General features: G+C 37.7%; 1 protein-coding gene and 1 pseudogene across 1 annotated transcript in view; both read right to left on the reverse strand.

The window, feature by feature from the left end:
• Positions 1 to 24152, reverse strand: part of Greb1l (GREB1 like retinoic acid receptor coactivator) — a 250854-nt gene that overhangs the window by 144881 nt on the left and 81821 nt on the right. The gene's annotated exons all lie outside the window — the stretch shown is intronic.
• LOC143382642 (large ribosomal subunit protein eL33 pseudogene) lies at positions 1928 to 22326 on the reverse strand (annotated as a pseudogene).

Below are 24152 nucleotides of genomic sequence, written 5' to 3' on the forward strand. Positions count from 1 at the left end.
ACTAAAAACAGACCCACCTTACTGCAAACACATGCTTTAAATCACTTGACCATGATAACTCTCACACAATTATATCCAACATGTTAATAAAGTGAAGCAGGAGACATCACAATACCAGACCTTAAATTATACTACAGAGCTATAGTAACAAAAACAGGATGGTATTGGCACCAAAACACACATGAAGACAAATGGAACAGAATAGAAGACACAGAGACAGACCCACATGAATATAGTCACCTCATATTAGACAAAGGTGCCAAAAACATATATTGGAGAAAAGATAGCCTCTTCAACAAATGGTGCTAGGAAAACTGGAAATTCATATATAGTAGAATGAAATTTAAACCCTATCTCTCACAAACAATCTAAGTGAACCTGAGAATTAGACCAGAAACCCTACACCTGCTAAAAGAAAATATAGGCCCAACACTCCAACATATCAGCACAGGAACTGACTTCCTTAACAAGAATTCTAAAGCATAAGAAGTAAAATCAAAAATCAATAAATGTGATGGCATCAAATTAAAAAGCTTCTTTACAGCAAAGAAAACAATTGAAAGCACGAAGAGAAAGCCTACAGAGTGGGAGAAAATCTTTGCCACCTGTACCTCAGATAGGACATTAATATCCAGAATATACAAAGAACTCACAAAACAACACCCCCTTCAAAAAACAACCCAACCAATAAACGGGCAAAGAAACTAAACAGACACTTCTCAAAAGAAGAAATATGAACAGTAAACAAATATATGAAAAAATGTTCAACATCTCTAGCAATTAGAGAAATTCAAACTAAAACTACATTGAAATTTCATCTTACTGTAGTCAGAATGGCAATTATCAAGTAAACAAGAAACAATAAATGTTGGTGAGGATGTGGGGAAAAGGGTACATTCGTACTTTGTTGGTAGGACTGTAAATTGGTGCAACCTGTCTGGAAAGCAATATGGGAGATTCCTCAAAAAATTAGGAATGGAATCACCATTTGACCCAGTTATCCCACTCCTTGGTGTGTATCCAAAGAATTTAAATAAATCAGCATACTATAGTGATGCAGCCACATCAGTGTTTATAGCAGCATAATTTACAATAGCTAAGCTATGGAGCCAACCTAAGTACCCTTCAACAGAGAAATGGATAAAGAAAATTTGGTATATACACAATGGAATGTTACTCAGCCATAAAGAATGACTTTATGACATTTGCCAGCAAATGGATGGATCTGGCTACCATCATGCTCAGTGAAATAAGCCAATCCCCCAAAACCAGAAGTCAAATGTTTTCACTGATATGTGGAAACTGACCCACAATAAAGGGGGAGGAAGAATAAAAGTTCGGCAGAGTAGACAATGGGGATTGAAGGGACGGGAGAGGGTATGGGAAAAGGAAAGACAGTAGAATGAATCTAACATAAATTTCCCAAAGTACATACATGAATATACCACAGTGAATCTCACCCTCGAGTACATCCACAATAAATTAATTTAAAAAAAAAAAAGCTGTGGGTAAATGGCAGAAAGATCAATAGAGGGAAGGGAACAGGAGGTGAGGAAAGGGAAGGGGAAGGAGAGATCTGGGGTCTAAACTAAACCATGATATATTCCATGCTTTTATTGTTATATCAAAACAGATTCTACTGTCATATATAACTAAACAGAACAAATTAAAAAAAAAAAACTATGACAGAGAGTGCACTGACTTGGATTATTGCAGTCTCCTAATTGTATATACTTTCTGCATTTGGCATATTCCAGCCAGGGTAGTTTTTAAAAAATGCAAATTGGGGTGTAGGATGGTACCTTCTCTGATTGAGGTGCTTTGAGGAAGAAGGTGAGGCTTTAGATGAAAGGTGAGTCATTTGGTTTTTAGATGTACCGTTTTTTGTGTTTTTTTTTCCAAGAGCACAAATCCATCTTTATTTATTTTCCATTAGTTTAAATCCTTGAGGAATACAGCATCACACGGATTCTGTGTCCAATGGCCTTAGCAGGAAGGTTGCTTTGGAATTTAGCCTGAACCATGCCACTGTTTCCTCGGGCACACGTAACCTTCCCCCAGATGACTCTGGTTTTGTTTGGTTTGCCACCAGGAGTCACTGTGTGGTTTTTTGCTTTGCACACATAAGCACATCTCTTGCCCAAGGAGAACTCGGTTTCACTTCTGGCATAAACACCTTCAATTTTTAGAAGAGTGGTGTGCTCCCTTTGGTTCCAAAGACCCTGCTTTATAGCCAGCAAAAAATGGCTTTGCACCACAGTCTCCCAGCAGGCCTCCACAGGCTCCAAGGTGGCGGAAAGAGGAGACATACTGATTTTGAAATGGCTGTGAAACATCCAAATGGGACACCCAGCAGTAATTTGATAGATGAATCTGAAGTTCAAGGAAAAGCCCTGGTTGGAGATAAAGCACTCTGGCTTTATCTCCAGGTACTCATTAGTACCTGGGGGCCAGCTAAAATCAAGGCAATTACTAGGATTCTTCAGGGGCTCCTAAGAGGGAGAGGGGCAGCCTGCTGAGATTGGGACAATGGGGTACAGGCTTGAAGAGAGTGGAAGAGATTTGAAGTAAGTGATTAGAGAAAAAGCAGATCTTTGCAAGCACAAAGATATAATTAAGTGGTACTTAGGATTAAGGACAATGAATTTATAGTGACATCAATTTGCAAGGATGAGGGATTTTATCCAATAGCAATCACCAAGAATAGGAATGCTAGCCCAAATTTTAATTTACCAGTTCCTTTTCTTTTTTCTCCCAGCCTGATTTAAAACATTGCCTGTGAGCTCCCAGAGCACCAAGAATTTGACCTGTTATTAAACATTCATCCTATATCATCCTTTCTAAGGCCATCTTCCCTTTGCACTTTGGACTCCTCCGTTTGTTTGTTATTTTCATTCCCAGCAATTCACATTTGTCTCCTCTCCAGGTTAGACTGTGAACTCTCTGAAAGGAGGAACTGTGGCTTCAACATCTTTGCAAGATCACCCCAGTGCAGGGTTCCACACACAGGGTACCCTCTGGAAACACTTGTAGGGTGGGATTGCCTTTAATCTGGTACCCGCAACAGAAAAACAAACCAACTCTCAAGCAGTGATTTTAAGTTTTCAGACATGGAATTAGCAGTCTCTCTTTCAACCTTTCACTCTCTGTTTTACATTAAGAGGTAGTTAGATTAACTCTACCGTAGTATATGCCCACTTTTCTTTGGAGCTGGGGCTCTACCGGCAGCTCTGTAAATTCTATGACCATGAATAAGCTACTAAGCATCCCTGAGTCTCTTGAATCCTCACAGGTAAAATTTAAAGGATTGAACCCAAAGATTGCTGATGTCCTTTCTTGTTCTAAAATCCAAATATTTCATGACCCTTGGGAGACCTATAAACTATATCTGAAACCACTGCCTTATGATGAACATTGAAAACCTGGCTTCCCTACTAGAAATGGAAAATTCTTTTCTCTGTAAAACTGGATTGTAATCTACAAAGTATATCACTTCTCTAATGAACACCACATTTAATATTTAGCTACTGGTTTGACTGCTGGTTACAACATTTTGTCAGATGTAAGTTTGCTTTTCAGTGGTCGGTTTACCCATCCAGTGAAGGGACACCTTAGATTACTTTAGGAGTAAAAAGAAGAGAAAGCAGGAAGAATATGAAATGTGGCTCTCATATGCATCTTGTTAAAACACTCTTTTTTTTTTTCACATGAGAAACCAGGAGTGTCAGTGACTTAGTCAAAATTAAGGAATGCTAAATATCAAGGATAGTACCAGAATGCAAGCCCCACCCCCTTTTTAAACAACCGAATTGATCCAAAGTTTCCTGAAGGACAAAATCAGATGAAGGTAAAATGCCAACAGGTTGAGTTTAAACAGAGACTCTACTTTATTCTTTCCAGGTTCAAAAATAAACAATCCCAGTGATTAGCATACTGGGCTGGCAGATGACATTCTGATTCCTAAACAAAAAATATTTATATTTTTGCATCACAGTTAGTACACCAATTGTTTAAATTCAATTAATTGAAAACAAGGAGAACTAACAAACCTAGAGCTCAATTTTCCTCCTCTCTTTTGGAAAACATATGGGAAAGAAAAAAAAAAAAAGTCCCTGGGGCTCCCTTCATTAGCAGCCAGGGTGGTGAGTCTCATTGTAAACCCACTTATAAAGGCTCATGGCTACCTGCAGAGCCAAGGAGTACAAATCACATTAGTGAAGACACCAGATGACCAAAGGAAGCAGTGAGGGCCCGGTAAAGCTAGTAAACAAAAGGCAGCATTCCAAATGAATGCCATTGCTAGAATCTGCTTTGTCAACTGCCTGGATCTGAGAACCCTAAAGCAGATTAGCTTAAAACAACAAAAGATTCAAATAAGATACAAAGAACTCGTATTGACACATTAAGAAATTGTCTTCATTAGATCATCAGGTGCTTAAGCGTAATTATTTAGAAAAATAATTACATCTGAATTGTGTTTGAGGCATGAGGCCTAGAATAACAAAAATCTAAGCATAGTTCCTGTTGTATCATGTTCATGGCCCAAATTCATGAGCCAGACACACTGGCCCTTTTTTAAAATTTTTTAATTTTAAACTTCCTAACATTTTAAAGTCTATAATGACTTTAAAATTTATTGCCCACATCATTTTGGCTTTACCAACTCTACTCAAGAGGGCTAGCTTAAGTACAAACTAGAAAAAAACTCAAACTTCTCCAAATGTAATTCTAAGATGTGTAATAGTAGGTGGACCAGCATCCCACCCATTATCAGATGTGGGAACCATCGGTCTGAAGCTTTACGAATGAACTGCCCACAGGCAAAAAAAAAAAAAAAAAAAAAAAAGGTTTAGATAATTTAAATAGTCCCCAAAGCCTAAAAGTCAAAATTTAGGTGTAATAATGAGAACCTTTCCTTGTAATTTTTCTTTTCCAAGAATTAATTTCTCATCATACCTCCTCACTTTCATTTGACTGTAATAATCATCCCTTACAAAGAACAAAAGTAGCTCCATTCCCACTTTCCTTTGAAAGGCAAGCCCATTGTTTCTTCAAACTAACAGGGTGACAACAGGGCTTACACTGCCACAGCAGTTCACACCTCGCCTAACCAGCTGGTGTCACCTGGGGCTTTCAGGGCAGGTGAAAATTTGACTTCATTTGTGTTCAAGTGGAAAAACACCGAGAAAATTCTGTGAGTCTAAACTCCAAAAAGCTCCTTTGGATCCACCGCCCCTATAGGTTTAAAAATGGTAAGTCAATCACATTGGTGGATAGAGGGAAAGGGAAGCATGGAGATAAAGGGACTTGTGGCTGAGCCATATTTCCAGTGGATTGCAAATGAGGGATACAGCCACCTCCCTTGCCCATTGCAAACTCACCATGAAAGAAACCTTGGCCAATTCTGTGGCCTCTCTGGTCTTCAGTTTTGTCACACAGACAAGTTGCAGAAACCTATCCTATGAAATCTGTGACTAGTATTTTTGCTCTGATGGTTCTTTATTTGCTGACTGCAACATGGAGTATCTCCTTCCATTTTCTCAACTACTCCTTCTCTCGGCAGGCAAGAGAGGCAGGGCCAAGAATCACGCAACCTGTGCTGCTCTGAAAGCAGGAAGACAGGTAGTGTGGCAAATCAAGCTCCACTCCTTTATAATCATGTGACTTGAGGCTCATGATCTGTGAAATGAGACTCTGTCCTACCTCAAAGAAAAGATAATGTATATTAAGCATGCAATAAATGTTGATACCCTTCCCTATAGAGATCCCTATCCATAGAAAGAACAATACTTTTACACCTTCTAGAGTTTTAGTGTACATATTATCTCAGTTAATCTTTATCAGACAACCAGGCTCATAAATAGCCAAACTGCTATTCAAATGCATATGTCTTACTCTAGAACCAATGTTTATTCTATTTTACTGCTATTTGAGGGACTGCAGTAATGGGACCACAATGATCTTCCCATATCATCATGTCCTATGGGGTTGGGGTGGAGAGCATGGCTTAAACTGAGAGAGATCCTAAAAACACACAAAGGGGAAAAAATAGATAAACAAACAAAACCCATACCGCTTAGTAGGGTAACTGCTAGAGAGCTAAGTCGCATTTGAGGCTTGTCAACAAAGCGTCCACTTCAGAAGGCAATGAGAATGAAAGCGTAAATATGATTACACCATTCTAGGTTCTAGGTCTATATAAGAATGTGGTTGTTTTAGGTGTGTCAAAGGAAAGCTTATAAAAATAATACATGTACCAAATATTATCTTAGTCTAAGGTTGAGAGAGCTTTCCTAATTGCCTTTGGATGCAACCAACTTCTAAATTAACCAAAAATTTCTAAATAACATCTCCGATCTGCACTGGGAGCTTGGATAACCCTCTGCTTCATTCGGGTCCTCACAATAGCACTCGGAGATAAACAGGCTAGCACTGATGACACAAAAAAACAGACTTCAAAGACTGAATGACTTGTTCAAGAAAGTTACTAGTGCTGAGATTCTACCTGCATCCCTTACACTCTTTTTTATCTTGTGTTCTTCAAACTAAGCACAACGTATTCCCTACGATCACAGAAAAAATTCTGTGAAATGGTCCAAACTACAATCAAAATTGTTAGTTAAAAATCAACGGGGAACTAAGGAAAGGTTGGATAAACTTGAGTTTACTTAGAGATACTGCAAAAATCCCCATTTAAAAACTTCTGAGGTCAGTCTGCCAAAGATAATTGGTTTAAATATGAAAAAAAAAATTGTTATTCCTGGTCTACCAGAGAAGTCAGACTAAAAGAACATAAGATTCCTAGTCTCCTCTTACATAATTCTATAATTCTGACTACTGTTTGTCTTTTCTAAACTTCAAGTTCCCTCTCTCTCTCTTTTCTTCCTCTACGACCCCCTCCCTCTCTCCCTTTCTTTCTTCCTGTGCTAGAGATTGAACCCAGGGCCTCACACATGCTAAGCACATGCTCTACAACTGAACCACACCCTCAAATTACCTAATAAGATAAATTTAAAACTTATTCCAGGTGCATGCTCAGCATACACAAGATTCTGGGTTCAATCTCACACATTGGAGGGTGGGGGAAATCTTAACCCAAAAGGACAATTTTTAATCCACATGTATGATCTTTATTCTCTCTTATAACCTCTCATTCTGTCACCTACCTTGAGAAAGTCTTTGGTGAAAAGCAATCAAGGTAAGTGGGCTGATGGCATAAGTTGGAAGAAAACTGCTCTTTCTTTTTTTTTTTTTTAAGTAAAAAGTGAAGAAATGCAAGAGAATCCTGGGTAGAAACACCATGGAGACATAGTGATCATAGTTATGGCTGAAGATAACCAACAGAACAGTGAGGTGGAGTGGGTCAGCCCCTTAAGCAGGAATCCCCGAATGGGCTCTGGTCTGATGGTGGTGGTGATGGCAGGATGATAAAAGGGCTGAATGATGAATCACAAGTTGTAGCGAGGAAGAATAGAACGCATGTTCTCATTTGTTCCAGCAACTGTGCAACACAGATATATCTGACCTGAATGTAACAAAATAGAAAATCTGGTTGGAATTACTACTGGTTTTTCATGATGAGATCAATGTGGCTGGTGAGACAGCTTTGAAATTCAGAATCATTTAGATCAGTGTTTCTCACAAAATCTGGTTCAAGGACTGCATAAAGAACCTCCTAAAGAATATTTTTACGTAGATTCCTTATCCTCTCTCCCAGAAATTTCTTAGGCAAGGGGTCTAGGGAAGAACTTGGGAATCTGAATTTTTGAATACCCCAGAAATGTTGCAAGATTTAGCAAATAGGAACATTAACCCAAGATGATTCTGTGACCTATGAGTTTTAAAACTATTTATTTGGATTTTAAAAAGAAAGATAAAATTAAAAAAAAATATTTATGTATTTAACTGGGAATTGAACCCAGGGCACTCTGACACTGAGCTACATTCCCAGCCTTTATTATTATTATTTTTTTTTTTTTTGGAGACAGGGTCTCACTAAATTGCTTAGGGCCTCACTAAGATGCCATGACTGGCCTCAAACTTGCAATCCTTCTGCCTCAGCCTCCTGAATTGCTGGGACTACAGGCATGTACTTACAATGCCCAGTGAGTTTATTAAACGGAATGCTTATTTGTAAGGATTGGCCAAACACATCTAAAATAAAGGAGGAAAAACAGAGAGAAAAAAGAAAAATAACCCTTATTGTCCAACTTTCAGATTGGATAGTTGATCGTCTCAATCTTCTCCTTTAGAATGGTGCCTGATAAGCCCCTTGCCATGCTGTGGGTCTGTTCACAAAGTGCACAGAGGAATTCCTTAAAGGAGGTCTTAACAGCATGGAAGAGTTAGAAAGACCACTGTGCCCTGATGATAGCAACCTGTTCCTGAGATTATCATTGTATCCAGCCTTCCCTGAATGACTATAGCATTTGGCCTTTACCTTTTCCTCCCAGCGGGTCCTGGCAAGGAACAAGTTCATATTAAAAATAATACAAATGATTATCAACTGACTAAGTTTTAAACTATAGAATCTGAAATTTTGAAACCCTAAGAATAAATTTAAAAATTTCCAATGGTTTTATGGTAAACATCATCCTCACAAAATATTGGATGAAACATGATTCTTAGTATCCAAAGAAAGAAAAAATTCCTCTAGTCTTTGTATTCCACTTTTCCCCCACAAATGGCTTCTACCAAGCTTTCAGGAATAATGGGATCCTGCTCTGCATGAAGGGTCTATGTTCCTAAATAATATTGTAGAGTGTTCAACTATGTAGTGAGAAGCATCTGGTCTGCGACATGCTGAACTACAGGAGCCTGCAAATGATATTTGACATCCCTATTTATGAAAAAAAAATACACCGAAAAGTTATATTACTGAATACCAATTGCTAAAGCATTTCACCAGAGAAGGGATGCCTAAAAACAGGGGTGTTCTGAGAACGTGGTCTAGAGCAGAGAAGGGTGAAATAATAAACAGACATATGGAGAGTCTGCAAAGATAAATTTTGATTACTAGCAGCATCCTGGTGTTCCGTAAATGCCAATGTGTCTCAGAAATCACAGCACTGCTGCCTGTGACATCTGTTGTGAGATGCCAATGTCAGTATATGCCATTAAGGGGAAGGAATTACTATATAAATTGCAAAGTGAGCCACATTAAGTAGAGTGCACACACAGGAATAAGTATAATCTCACTTGATGTAAGTGGGACTCAGTAGAATTTATTTGGTTATTCAAGTTTTCTCACTTCATAATTATTCTGTTGCTTTATTCTAACAGATATGTGGAAGGCTAGGTTGAATGTCATCTGACGTTGTCCTCATTTTATTTTGTTTGTTCTGTAATGATGCTAGTGGGCTACTGATAAAGCAGTCAGGACTTTCCTTAAGGTACTTACACAAGTCACCTCACAGAATGAGGGGAGACACCCACCTTAGATGCTCAAGCACGATGAAGGGAGTGTGTGAACTTTCAACAAAAGACGAAGCTTTGTACCAGAGGTGAGGAAGTAGTTTATTTTTCCATTTAGTTCGTTTATATAAGTAAGAAGGAAAGAGACAGTGGCTGCTTCCCATTCGAAACTGTCCAGGGCATGACTTCTATTTCTTAACAAATGAACAAAGTTGGCTACTGCAGTTTCCAGAGGGATCTGGAAAGGACTCAAGTCACTAATGATTACATTTCATCTGTAGCTAGTTTAACCTTTGAAACCAGTCAATAACAGAGACCAAGAGAGAAGGTCAATGCAGCCTTGTCCTTCTAGCTTCGTCTCACTGTTCAGATGGAGAACAGTTTATTAAGACGATTATTTTTAAGAAATGCAAACACTTTATATAGAGACTATAATCAAGGTCTTCAAAAAAATTGTTTCAACATTCAGAAACTGAAAAACTCTTAGGTCTTAGGTGCTTATTTTCCCTTTTAATCATTATGTAGATGTGGAATGATAAAGCTTCCACATTTAAAAAAAAAAATCACCCAAGAAAAATATCTTTTGTCCTTCATTCATCTCTCTTTTCAAATTATTTTGGCCTGACAAACCATCTGTTTCTAGAATGAAGACATTCTTGATATATGCCCAAAGACACACTATCTTTTTTTTTTTTTATAGTGTGGAAACATTCCTCTTAATGCGGAAGGTATGATATGCTACTAATAAATATAAAAAATACAAAATACACTGTTGCATATCAAAAATATAACACGCAGTCACTGATATTTCAATCATGTATTTATTATTAAAAAGGCCAGGCTACAAAATATTAAATAACTTTCTCTGATTCTACATTTACACATCCATTTTAAAAATGGGACATCCTCTTCTTTCTCCATAATAACCCCTTCTCCTGCTTATTACAGGGAAAGTGAGAACATGATCACTAAGATTAATGGAGCATTGGCAAAGTATTTTAGGTACAAATGACCCACTTTTATGTGCTGCCAGAAAAACTCAGCAAGGGTTTAGAAAGGAGAAAACCCGAAGTTCTTTTTCATTGAATTCATGCAGCCAGTGGGTGATAAATTGATTGTTCTCTTTGGATGGCAGGGTCAGAAAAACAGAGAGAAACATTTTATATAACTGGCTAATTTTTTAAATTAATTAGTAACTGTTTTTTTCTCTTAAAACACTCTATGTTACTGAGATGAATTACCTTCAGTTTTAATCACAACTCTCTTAAAGGTCAATTTATCCTGCTAAAAGTGCAAGAGGATCATAATGGGATGCATTTTCTCCAGCAAGACAAAATGCAACAGGATCATCACTTCCTTTTCCAAAAATGAAGAAGAAAAGGGATTGAACTTACCCTCTGGACTATTATTTTCCTGTAATTGGTTTTTAAAAACTTCATGTATTTTGTGAAAATCATCTCTTTGGTTTATCATCTTCCCAAAAAAAAAACTAGAAATAGAATTGGTAATATATTAAAGTTTAGATCACGTTGAATGCTCAAGAATTCTAAATTTAAGACTTATCTAAATATGACTATCAAATGTGAATTAAAGTAAGATTTGAAACTGGGAGTGGTAGCTCACTCCTGTAGACCTAGCTACTTGGGGGGCCAAAGCAAGGGAATCACTTGAACCCAAGAGTTTGAGACTAGCCTGAGCAACAAGCAACACCACCTCTCAAAAAAATTAAAAAAGAAAGAAAGAAGATTTTTCATTTACTTGGTCTTGGCCATGAATTTTCATAAAAAGTCTGAATCTGGCCCTTCAGGTACTACAGTCATTACAAAATGGTTACTAATATCAGCTAATATTTAATGCCCATTTTAATGAATTTTTTTCCCATAAAATCAACAGTTAATTTTATTTAAAACCAAGGTGTAGCTATCATTTCACTGGGTCCTTGAGAAAAGCAGGGACAGAAGTGGAGGTACAGCTGTTGCAAACCTTGTCTCAAAACACTGATGTTAAGAGAGTGCCACTGGTGATCTATATTCAGAATCACTAAACCAAAACATTATACACAGCATTAATATTGAACATAATTAGCCCATGAACCCAGATATATGTGCATGTGGGTGTGAACAGTATGCTTCCTTACAGACATAAAGTACTGAGAGACCTCTAGTACCTAGCTTAGAGAGACAGTCAAGTACCTAGACATGAAAGAAAAAAATGAATTTTTACAGGGGAATAATCAAAGAAACTGGAACTGTCTTGTATTGGAGATACAAGCTCATCCTTAGGTATAAAGCAAAATAGCAATTTACCAGCATCATGACACAGATCGAAGGGAGAAATGACAACTCACCTGAAGGGAAGAGACTTCATTTCTATAGAAAATTACAATAAAATAAAAATATGGCTGCTCAGGCCACATAAAGTAGAGGCAACTAACCCTTCACTAAGGACTTTAACAGTCCCTGAGGATATCATTGTGTTTCAAAGCAGCACAATAGAGGAGCTTTATAAAATTATGACTCTGAGTCAATCAGTGTGCATTATTTAAAAGGCAGAGTATTAACTAATGTATGTTAGAAAAAATTTTTTACTAAAATAACTAATTTTAAGAAACTTGAATTTCAGTTAGCTAGAAAATAAAACTATTTGAAGCAACTTTACTCTTCCTATGTTTTATGCAATGTATTCTATTTGTAACTTTTAAAGGCTTTTCTGAATAGGTTCATTACACTCAGAGTAACCATAAGTAATGTATTTTCCACATTATCACTATTGTTGACTAGATTAATTTATACAATTGAGAATTGAACTTTTAAAGACTATCTTCTCAGATTATAAAATTATTTGCCTTGTTAAAAATTGTGTTACTAACCTGCTACCAGTTTTTGGTAGTACTGTGGTATCTCATTCTTTCCTATGACTACAAGATACCATTACTGGCTTGTAATAAGTCTCACCTATTCTGTGATTATACAATTTTAAAAGCTGAACTCAGGTATTAAGGCCCCTGAAGAGATCTGCAGGAGGAACAAGTGGAGGGGGTTGTTTGAAACAAAGAGTCCTGATTCATTAGTGACTCCTTGAACACCACCATGTCATGGATGTAATCCAAGGGTCTTGGAGGATTCTATGAAGACAACAGAATAAGAAGATTTCAGAGTAGCTGAAATCTTTAACTCTCTTTGAAAATCTTCTGTCACAAGTCAGAAGGATAATGTCTCTTTTCACCCAATGAGAAAGCTGTTCTCACACGAGCATAATTAATCTTCTGACACCATGACAAAGAAATTCCTTAAAAGGATTTCTCCGATTTCCTCTCAAGACAGAAGATGGTCTTTATCCATCATCTGTTCTTCCTGATCCCTTCTTTTTGAATATCCACATCAGCAGAATTGTCCATCAGAGGAGACAGCAGGAGGGAAATCTCTGCATGATTGATAGGGCCCCAACGCTCTGCAGGCCTATTTAAGTGCAAGCATCTATTGTTGCAAACTTACTTTACAGCAGTTAAACAAATATAATGGTCACCAATTCAACCATTGTGCAGCTCAGACTTGACTAAAACTAGTAAGTGAAGTTTGCTAATGACAAGCCACTGATTTTGAAGCCAGATAAAACCTCTGCAGATGAATTAGCCTGATATCTACTTATAAAAAAAGAAAATTTCCAAAGCCATGAAACAGTACATGTATACTGGTATTATCATATGCTATACTGTATTTCCATTGACATTCCCATTAAAAAACAAGAAAAAGTCTAATACTTGTTTAATATGGAGGAGTTTGTTTTGTTTTTTTAGCCTAACAGTCACTCAGTACTTCTGACCCATATCATGGCAATGTGGAGGAAGGGAAGATCCATGTTATCATCCAAAAAAATCAGGTGTGTCAAGAAGAAAGTGCTACTAACACTCATTTATTTATCTTTTTGTAGGTTCACCATAGAAACTTTTTCAAAGACAGCTTTGGATACGTCTGCGTGTTCTTACCAGCACCTGTGAAAGAAAATGGAAGGCTGTTTGAGATTCCCAGTGCATACCTGGCACTACTTCCTTGGGTGGAACTAATAAATCAGAGGAATACAGGTCAGTTTCAAGCAGAGGAGCAAGGCACACTAGGCAAAGGTGCAATCCACAGAAAATGCAAGCCTAGCTCTACTTTCAAAGCAACTTGTATGAAATGGAAACAAATCTAGAGATTTCACTAAGCTGCTGGATGAGCAGCCCCAATATCAGCAGTAGAGGTCACAGCATGCTCTGTGTTCTTTACAGATGCTGCCAAGAAAGGACACTTGAGCCCAGACACCAGGACACACTGACACCACGAGTTCTGTTTACACCACAGTGACCTTGACAACTCAGTTCTGGACGCACCCTGTGAAAATATTTGTTTATAACTTCCAATCCTCAAATACTGATGCGAGCCCTCACAAGCCAGGGACCAAGCTCATTGGTGCTCCCCTTGACACGGTTAGAAGAACAGACTGACATTGCCTGTTTCAGGTGGGGCTTCTTCTCCAGCTGACCTCTCAGCTAAGAGGACCAAAACTGACAGCTAGCCTAGAGCCAGAACCCATGTATGGTTTTTATTTTTCTTAAAATACAGAGTTAAATTCTAGGTTGATTACCCTTTTGAAGTCCTACAGAAAAAAAAATGTATATCCAGGATAAAGATGTAGGAAAATCCTGTGGATAAAGAGGGATGATAAGCAATTTAAATGAAGGATATGCCTTACCCCAGAGTTTGAACATAGAGAATCTGGAAATCAATAGAGAGGGGGCTGGTAGTGAAAGTAACCCAGGAGAGAAGGCTAGATGGCAGGTGTGTGCACATACAGCCTTCCCCAGTGAAGGAACAGAAAGCTCTCAAGGGCTCACATCACCCACAGCTTCACATTGTTGATGAACAGTTCTTTGGTAAATAGCCAGTCTTTCCACAAGGATTGTGAGGGTTTTTTGGGTGGCAGATAGTGTTTTGGGGTGGGGTCAGGAACCAATTCTTATCATTTTTGTTTGTTAATTATGTAAAGGATAGCATTTTGTTAAGAAGATCAGCAGTAAACACTTATTAGTTGGAACTGTTAGGTTGGAATTTGAGCAACAGGCTATTAGCACTGCCCAAGGTCAGGTGTATAAGACCCAGGAAGGGGACAGCCAAATCTTCCCAGATACTCAAGGTGGAAAAGCAATGAGGTCCTTGAGATTACGTCAAAGTCCAAAGAAATATCTTGCCTACAGTGATCCTGGGGAGTTAAATCCTGAAGGAGAAAACCCCAGCAGTGCAGGCGTTTATGTACACACACACACACAAACACACACACACACACACACACACACAATATCAGGGCAAAACAAGCACTTCATTCTATTTTCCCTTCAGAGACATCTTTGTAAGACGGTTAGTGTTAATGTGGCTTCTTAGAATATTTTAAGACTACTGTGCTCACAGTACTGACTCTGGATTAAGACAAATGTTTAAGATTTACAGATCACAGCCCTCCCACTTCCCCAGAGTGCACATGATCCAGTCTGTCTCTCTTTGCCTCACTTGACTCACATACAAAATAGGAATGATAATGGTGGCTGCACTTCACAGGGTGGTTGCAAGGATTAAATAGAAATCCTGGCATTGGGAAACATTCAGTATATATATGAGTACATTGGGAAGTATTCAGTATATAATATGTGTTTATTATTCATTCTGTGTTGATCCCTCCTTTCCCCTCATTCACAGAATTCTTTAAACGTGCACATTCAGTTCTATTTCTGATAGTTCAGGCTGGAATCCATACACATGTGTATACATACATGCATTCTCTTCCACACCCACACCCACACACACACACACACACACACACACACACACCTCTCTCTCTCTCTCTCTCTCTCTCTCTCACACACACACACACACACACACACACACACACAATAACAGATACCACAGCCTTTGGTGCTTTAAGAAAGGAGCAGACTCAACAGACTGAGCTATGTGGACCCTTCTGAGCAACAGAGGCAAGAAAGAGGAAATTAGGCAGAACCGACAAAGAACAGGACGGCCAGGGTGACACGAAGGTTGGAAACACACAGTCCTCAGATCTTGCTCTGAACAACTGCAGACCATGGGTGCCTCACTCTGCCTCACACAGCTCAGCTTCGCCACCCGGTTTCCTGGTTGTCTTGGCTCAGTTTTCAGTTGTGTATCCAGGAAGCACTCTGCTACCCAAAGCACGTTCTGTACTTGCTTTTATTTTGTTCAATTTAATTTGTTACACCAGGTGCCAAGTATTGGAACAGATGCTGAGAATTTGTATGTGACTAAGACCAGACTGTCCAGAAGTTCTCAGGGGGATCAATTTAACAATTCCATACAGTGTGATTAGAGTTCTCACCAAGGATCACCCATGGTGGGAGGCAGCCAGAGGGAGGGTGGGAGGGGCACCGAGTCAGGACTTCAGAAATGAGCAGTTCACATGACATAGGACGGGTGGGGCTGAAGACATTCCACATAAAGGACAGAGGAGCAAAGGGTGGAAATGAAGTAGGCGTCACTTTGTGTGTGTCTGAGGAGTTAGGCTAGAGTGGAACTAGGTTAAGAAGGCAATTGGGATTTCTTTTTCTTTTTTTTTCCTTGACAGACAAAGGGGAGTACTTGAATATTGTAGGCAAAAGAGGGACATAATCTAATTTGTTTTCCTAAAAGACATTCATGGGCCAAATGGAAGACACTGGAGAGGGAACAGGGAGAGGAATGGTTAAAAAAAAAAAAAAAAAGCAGAGAACCTGGAGAGGAGATGATTGAAATAGTTTAGCCTAGAGACAATGAGGGTCTAACAGGACAGTGGAGATGAGATGGCATTTATTGACTTCCATGGGATGAAACAGCGACAGGGTTCAGTGACCTCATCACACATGAGACATAAGCAGAGGAGGAGAAGCCTAGGATCACTGGGAAAGACCTAGTTTGAACACTCCAGGAAATGTCACGTCATTAATTTGGACGGGGCAGGTAGGCAGTACAAGCATTGTTGCCCTGTGTGCCATTTGTGTGACTTTGTGGAATCACATGTCTCTCAGGGCCCCTGTTTCACTCTGTTTCACTAACATCTGGGATGCCCCAGGAGGGAATTTAAGAAATGTTGAGAAAAGTAACATTTTTCAATCTGTTTTTAATAAGGTGTTCTTCTACTTCCTTTCTAAGGGAATCTTATAATACCCACTATCAACCCCAATTGACAGTTTCCCCAGAATTTCAAAGTTGCATCATTTATTTCATAAAATGAATGGCTCAGAGGACTTTGTGGCTAGTCCAGTCTTTAAGCATGAGACAGCTAGGTGGGAAAAAAAAAAAAAAAAAAAAAGATGACCAGACATTTGCCAAAAGGCTCCATGTGCCAAATGGGAGATGAGAGCACGTTACGAGTTGGAGGAAGAAGGAACAACAGGCAGCTAATACTTTTATTTTACTGCTAAGGGAGTTTCCAAATGGGAAGACCAGGCTCAGCAATGAGTTTCATATAGAGAGGTCCTGGTCAAAAAGAACTTTTCAGAAGGTAGTAGTCTTCATCTAATGTTATTGTTTTCTATGTATGTATTATATCAAATTAAAAGATGATTTGCATTGATAATTACAGTGTTACAAATCTAAGCAAAATTAATATGGTATTTTATTTTTTTAAAGAGAGAGAGAGAGAGAATTTTTTTTTAATATTTATTTTTTAGTTTTTGGCAGACACAACATCTTTGTCTGCATGTGGTGCTGAGGATTGAACCCGAGCCGTACGCATGCCAGGCAAGCGCGTTACCGCTTGAGCCACATCCCCAGCCCTTTTTTTTTTTTTGGAATCAATAACTTTATTTGTCACTCCTTAAAGACATTGGTCCACTTCCACATGAAAAGCAGAAATCATCCACTTCACTTAATATCTTAGCACCGAACTTGCAGAAGAGGTTAAAAAAACAGCTATCCTGTCAATCAGCTCCAAAACTAAGCAACTGCATAAGCACATCCAGTATTTGAAAGGGCTGCTTTAAAAACCTTTGCTCTTGTTTTCAGAGATATTTACATCAAATTAAGACATTTACAAATGGTTCATAGTATATGAGAACCCAAGTAGAATTTTTTTTTTTTGACTACTAGAAACAGTGTCTAAAAGTAAACACCTAAGTATACAGATACAACAGATAGCACAACATAAAGTTCATATTCTGCAGGTATTTGCACTTCATTCAAAGGAAGCCATCAAACACGAACTCAAACTAAGTTTTTCTCATTTTACTTGAAGAAGTTGCTTATATGATCCCTAGCTTTTTGGCAGATCAAAAGGGTGGGATGTTAGAAGCAAGGACAAAGGCAATAAGAAAAAAAAGTGAAGCTTTTAATCTGACACTGACAGTGAAGACAGAAAAATAATTTTAAAAAGGAGAAAGAGCTTAAAATATACAACAATCTAAAGCTTTTTTGTTTAGGGTATAGTTCTAGACTATAGCCTGGCCCCAAACTAAGATGATTGAAAATAACCTAATTAATAAATACAAAGGTACACTTCTAAGCAATTCATAATCTACAACATTTTGGAGTAGCTCTATAAAATGATTGCTTTCTAGAAATGTGGCATTTAAGAGGATAAATTCTAAAGCCCTTGCACAACTTCAATTTTCATGTTTCTCTGAAAATTTCAGGAACTCTTTATTCTCCAATCATGAAACACATAAATATTTCTCTTAAAATTTTTAAAACTAATACTTTAGTATGCAGAACACACCTGTGATGTGTGTGTGTATGTGTACACGCATCACAAAAAAGTAACTTTTTCTCACTCAATATCTCTCCCTAGAGATAATCACTATTACCAGTTTTTGTTTCTTGGTCTAAGGGAGGATAGTATGTAATTATAATATACATACACACATACATGTGTATATATTGACACAAATTGTAGCATACAGCAAACACTCTTCTGCATCTTACATTTTTTACTTCACAGTAGATCTGGGAGATTTTTATATGTCAGAACATAAAGAGCTGCCACACTCTTTTATGGCTGTATAGTATTCCATGGTTAGTTGGACAGTTCAACAGTGACTAGCCAATTTTTGGCTATAACCAAGAATGCTGGGTAATTAATTTTATGCACAACCATTTCAAACATATATTTCAGTAGGATACATTCCTACAGTGGGATTGCTAGGTATGTGCATCTAACATTTTGATAGATATTGCTAAATTGTCCTTCATAGGAAGTACTAATTTATACAACTCCCACCAATGATCTATGAGAATACCTTCTTTACCCTACCTTCAGCTGTTATCATAACTTTTAGAACTATGATTATTTAACTGAGAAAAACTGTGGCTTCTTGCAGTTTTAATTTGTATTCCTCCTATTTTAAGTGATGTTAAGCATCTTCTCAAGTTTAAGTGCCATTTGTATCTCCTTTCTATGAAATGGATGATCATATTCTTTACCTTTTCCCCATATATTGTTAGTTGATGTAGAAGCACTCTTTACATAGTAAGGAAATTCAGCCTCTGTGATATGAATCACAAATATTTTTTCAGTTTATCATTTGTCTCCTGACTTTTTATATTGTAATACAATTTTTATTTCTTTTTTTTTTAAAGAGAGAGACACACACACACACAGAGAATTTTTAAAAATATTTATTTATTAGTTTTCGGCGGACACAACATCTTTGTTTGTATGTGGTGCTGAGGATCGAACCCGGGCCACACGCATGCAAGGCGAGCGCGCTACCGCTTGAGCCGCATCCCTAGCCCCAATTTTTATTTCTATGTGTTGAATTAATCAATCTTTTATTTTCAAACTTAAAAGGTTTGGCCCCTGAGGTTACTCCACTTACTTTGACAGCTCTGAGCTTCATCTAGGGCCCTCCTCTCTGAGCATCTACCCATACCCTCGTTTGATCTCCTCTGTATGTGGTAGTGCTCCTAATGCATTATAGTTTGGGGTTTCAGATCAGATGTCTTCTAGCTTTGACGAAGTTGTTTTTTTTTTTTTTTCTTTTGAAGAGGGTTGCAGGGGATGAGACCTAGGGCCTCACACATGCTAGGCAAGCACTCCAACACAGCTCTAGCCCCAGTCCCCAAGTTAGAGTTTTATATCTGTTTCTCTTTCCTAGATTGCTTTTGTGGGATTTCTGAAAGTAAAGGGGAAAATAACTTGAAGATCCCTATGTTGAATGTTCCTAGTATATCCCTATTATTAAGCATAATGTTTGTTTGGGGTAAATATAGAGTGTATCAGGCAAAGGAAGGATTCACCCCACACACACTTTAAAGAGTTTTCAACCAAAACCAGATGTCGGACTTATAAAGTTTCTTTTTAACATCAATGGAGATGATCATACGGTTTCCCCACTAATGTACAAAATTACTGAACAATTCTAGATTTCCTAAAATAAGACATACTTGGCAGAGGTGTATCAATATTCTTTTAGAACACTTTTGTATTTTCTGAAGTTATGTTTGGTGCTACCTTTGTAGAGGCTTTCTACTGCTGTTATAAAAAAATCATAAAAAGACTTTTAAAGCTCTCCTTCTTTCAAACAGTTCAACAGAACTGAAAGTTTTGTTTCTTAGAAGTTTAATAGAATTGCCCAATGAAGACATCTGGAATTGATATTCTTTTGGGGAGTGGCTCTTCCACCATTTTCTATTTATTACAATTGGTGAGTTTACATTGTCTTCTGAATTCAGTTTTGATAATTATATTCCCCTATAAAGTTATCTATTTCATTCATATTCTAAAGTGTCTTTATATAGCAGATCAATATTATTTCTTAGAATTCTTTTAACCAGCTTTTTTTGGGGGGAGGGGAGTGTTGTTGATTATTTCCTCATTAGTATTTTTTCCTTTGTGATTTATATTTTCTTCTTCTTTTTATACTAAATTATCTAAGTTTACCATTCGCTTACCACCTAATCCCCAAGAAATCAAGTTCCTGGAGCACTGGAGCTGGACTACTTAGATACAAATCCTATTTATTTCACTTATTAGTTGTGAGATTAGAAAGCAAGTCATGATGCCTTGCTGCAGCTCCATTTTCTCATCTACACAACACGGATAATAACAGCTCCCTTACTGAATATTTATCAGGAGGATTAAGTGAGTCAATACCTAGAATGACACCCAGTAGGAGCTTAATAATTGTTCTTGGATGACTTAATTTTACGGTAGAAATATTTAATATCAATTTTTAAATCCTATTTTATACTATGCTTTGTTTTTATTGCTTTCACCATGAAACTTTTACCATGTGACTTATATCTGGTTTCTGATTATGTACCTATTCTGATAATTTCGAAATGTTTTTTGGTAACTTATGACTTTATAGATTATATTTAACCTATTTATTCATGCATAATCTACTGATTTTATATTGTAATGACAAATTCAGTGTATTTCTATACTTTTCTTTCTTTATACTCTTCATTCCTCCATCTAATTTTATTTTACTGTATTTTTCTGAATTTACCTTCATAATCAGTGTTATGCCTTTGTTTATTTAATTTTTTAAATATTTTTTTTTTTTTTAGGTGTAGTTAGACACAACGTCTTTATTTATTTATTCTAATGTGGTGCTGACAATCGAACCCAGGGCCTTGCACGTGCTCGGAGAGCGCTCTACAGGGGAGCTACAACCCCAGCCCTATGCCTTTATTTTTAATTTATCAGCTTTAAATCAAATCTTGATCACTGGTTATAAAAGATGAAGAAATCAATGTTATTCAGCCATCTATGACATTCCTTCCCCATTTCCTTAAAATGTTTTTGATAACAGTGTTCGGTTTTTAAACTTTATTTCAGTTCCCAGATTTTGTTGTTGTTGTTTTAGTACCAGGGATTGGACTCAGGGGCACTGGACCACTGAGCCACATCCCCAGCCCCATTTTGTATTTTATTTAGAGACAGGGTCTTACTGAGGTGCTTAGTGCCTCACCATTGCTGAGGCTGGCTTTGAATTTGTAATCCTCCTGTCTCAGCCTCCCAAACCGCTGGGATTATGTTCTCAGGTATTTTTAACTCTTATCCACAGTTAACTAGATTGATTCTGTAACAGTTGATTAAATACTTATTAGAATCATAGAACCTATATTCCTGAGTTCTAATATGTTTAATAAATGTTTATTATCTTTTTTTTATTTTTTATTTTTCGGTGGACACAACATCTTTTATTTTTATGTGGTGCTGAGGATCAAACCCAGTGCCCCGCCCGCGCATGCCAGACGAGCGGGCTACCGCTTGAGCCACATCCCCAGCCCTATCTATTATCTTTAAGTGACAGTTTGCCTGAGTATAAAATTTAGGAGTCACATACAAATTACCTAACATCATTTGTAAACATATTTTAGATGTCGATAGAAGAGTAAATAATAGGAGAAACCCTCTTAATTTGGCATGATTGGGACTCACAATTTGTTGCTAAATTGAAAAAAAAATCCGTTAAAATGGGTATTCAGGATTGGGTTTCGTCAACTTGGTTAACTTAGGAAATATTTTTCTCATAATCCTGTTCCCCATATGGTTCTGGATTCGAGATGGCAGATGTGGAAGGGCTGGTGTGAGATTTGGAAGGTGGAAGTGAGGAAATTGAAATTACCCTCAGAAGGCAGTGGTAGTCAGAAATCGCTGCCGATGGGTGCCAGAGTGAACACCCATTTGTTCTTGCTCTCCTCTATTCCACATCTAGGTTTTCCTCCAGAACGCAGGCCAAAAAGGAACCCACACCCACCTCCAGAGGCTGGTTGTGTATCCACTAAGGCAACAGATCCCTGTAGGCCTCTCCAGGATGTGAAGGCCTCTTTCAATAGCAGGCCATTCTTGGCTGTTTGTCCACTCACACCATCGTTTCAGGATGACTGACCAATGACTATGATCACTGGACTCCCCGGTCATATCTCCATTTTCCCTGTTCCTTTCCTATTTGTGTAATTCCTAATTCCTAAAATAAATACCCTATTCTTCTAATATTCATAGGGGCTCTGTCTTCCGGATTGAAACCTGACAAAGCAGGGGCTTGTACACACAAAAAGATCCATTTATACATTTAATTTAAAACATATAAATGTAAATTCATTGGCCAATCTTTGAAAGACCAGAGCTTTGGCTGCTGTTTGTTTGGAAGGTCCCTGCTATGGACTGATCTGAACAGAATTAGATTCTGTACACATTACCTATAATTTCCAGTTTCCAATTGTTTAGAGTGAAATAATGCTTTAAATACACTTTTGAAACATAGAGTCCAGCTATTTCTGTATCTTTATGACCTTCCCTATCAACTCGTTTTACAGCACTTTCACCACACAATTTCAACAAGAAATGTTTTTGGTAATTCACCTTGATCAAGTCTTTCCAAATTGTTCAACCTAGTTTTCACAAAATTGGTAACTATCTTTGTTTTCAGCTTACATTTCATGGGTTATTTAATGTCTAATTAAAGTGTGCATTTACAGTAGTAACTGGTAAGTGCATGTTCAGGAACTCCTAGAGGAAGAAATGCTTGGAGCACCAGATTGTAGCTTAAGACCCGTGAATACCCAGCATCAGTGTGCTGTCAGTGCATCTGGTGAGCATGTTACTCGTGGAATGGAGAAACCTGATTACTTCTCCAAAGTTGAAAGAGCTGCCACCAGGAGCTGACAATGTGAGGGTGTATCTTAGAGGTAGAGTCCTGCTGGGTTCATTAAGCTGTCACTACAATGGGAATCTGACACATTCCACAAATGGTTTTTGGAATGCATCCCTGATATTGGCATGTTTACTTATTTGCTTCAACTTCATGATGGCAGAGAATATGCATGACAAAGTATTGAGTTTCAAACTCACTATTATTTTGAGTTTTCAGCTTTTAGGTATTAGAAAGTAGAGACCAATTATGACTAGGTTTTGGTTCATAGATGTGGGCCTTGTGCAATCAAGGTCATACTGTTCTTTGGCAGAATGTAGACCAACCTGTAAGAGGTTCACAGTTAAAATAATTTGGAGAGTACTAGAGTCTTTAAAGTCAATATGCTGTCTACATCAATCTGGGAGAAAAAACAAAACCAAAAAAACTGTGGAAGACACCCTTATGGACCATGGAGACTTCATCTGAATTGAATCCATGGTATTTAACATTACTTGCTGCTTTTATCCTTGACTTGCTTTTCTGAAATGGCTACTACGTTCACAGTATCCTCTCATTTAACCCTTACATCAAATCAATCCTGAGAGAGATGATTTATCCTATTTTCTGTCTGAGGAAACCAGATCACGGGATTGGAGACCTAATCAAGGTCACCCAGATGTCAGCAACAGACCTGAAACTGACCCCAGAACACCTCAAAAGCTTTCAGTTCAGAACTGAAAGGAACATGGGGAGTGGGAGATCATGCTTCTTAGTCCTATGAGAGACAATGGATAAACTGATATTTGTTTTTAAAATTTAAAAATTATATAATGAGTTTGTGATTATTTTTTAACATACGTAACTGTGGGTAGGGAAATTAAAAATGTTTTAGGAAAGAAGATGCCTATCTTGATACACTTACATCTAATTGCCAATAATGGTAACAACAAGATCAATTTTTTTTAAAGTCATAGTAATAAATGATGGTAACAATAGGGCAGTATAACTTTGGGTTTATACAGACACTTTCTTTTCAACAACTTCTGGAAAAGTTTCCTGTATCTTTTACAACAGACCAATAGCAAGGAGGTGGTTTTCATCGCCAGGTAACATG

The sequence above is a fragment of the Callospermophilus lateralis genome, chromosome 17, assembly GCF_048772815.1.
Source record: "Callospermophilus lateralis isolate mCalLat2 chromosome 17, mCalLat2.hap1, whole genome shotgun sequence".
NCBI lineage: Eukaryota > Metazoa > Chordata > Mammalia > Rodentia > Sciuridae > Callospermophilus > Callospermophilus lateralis.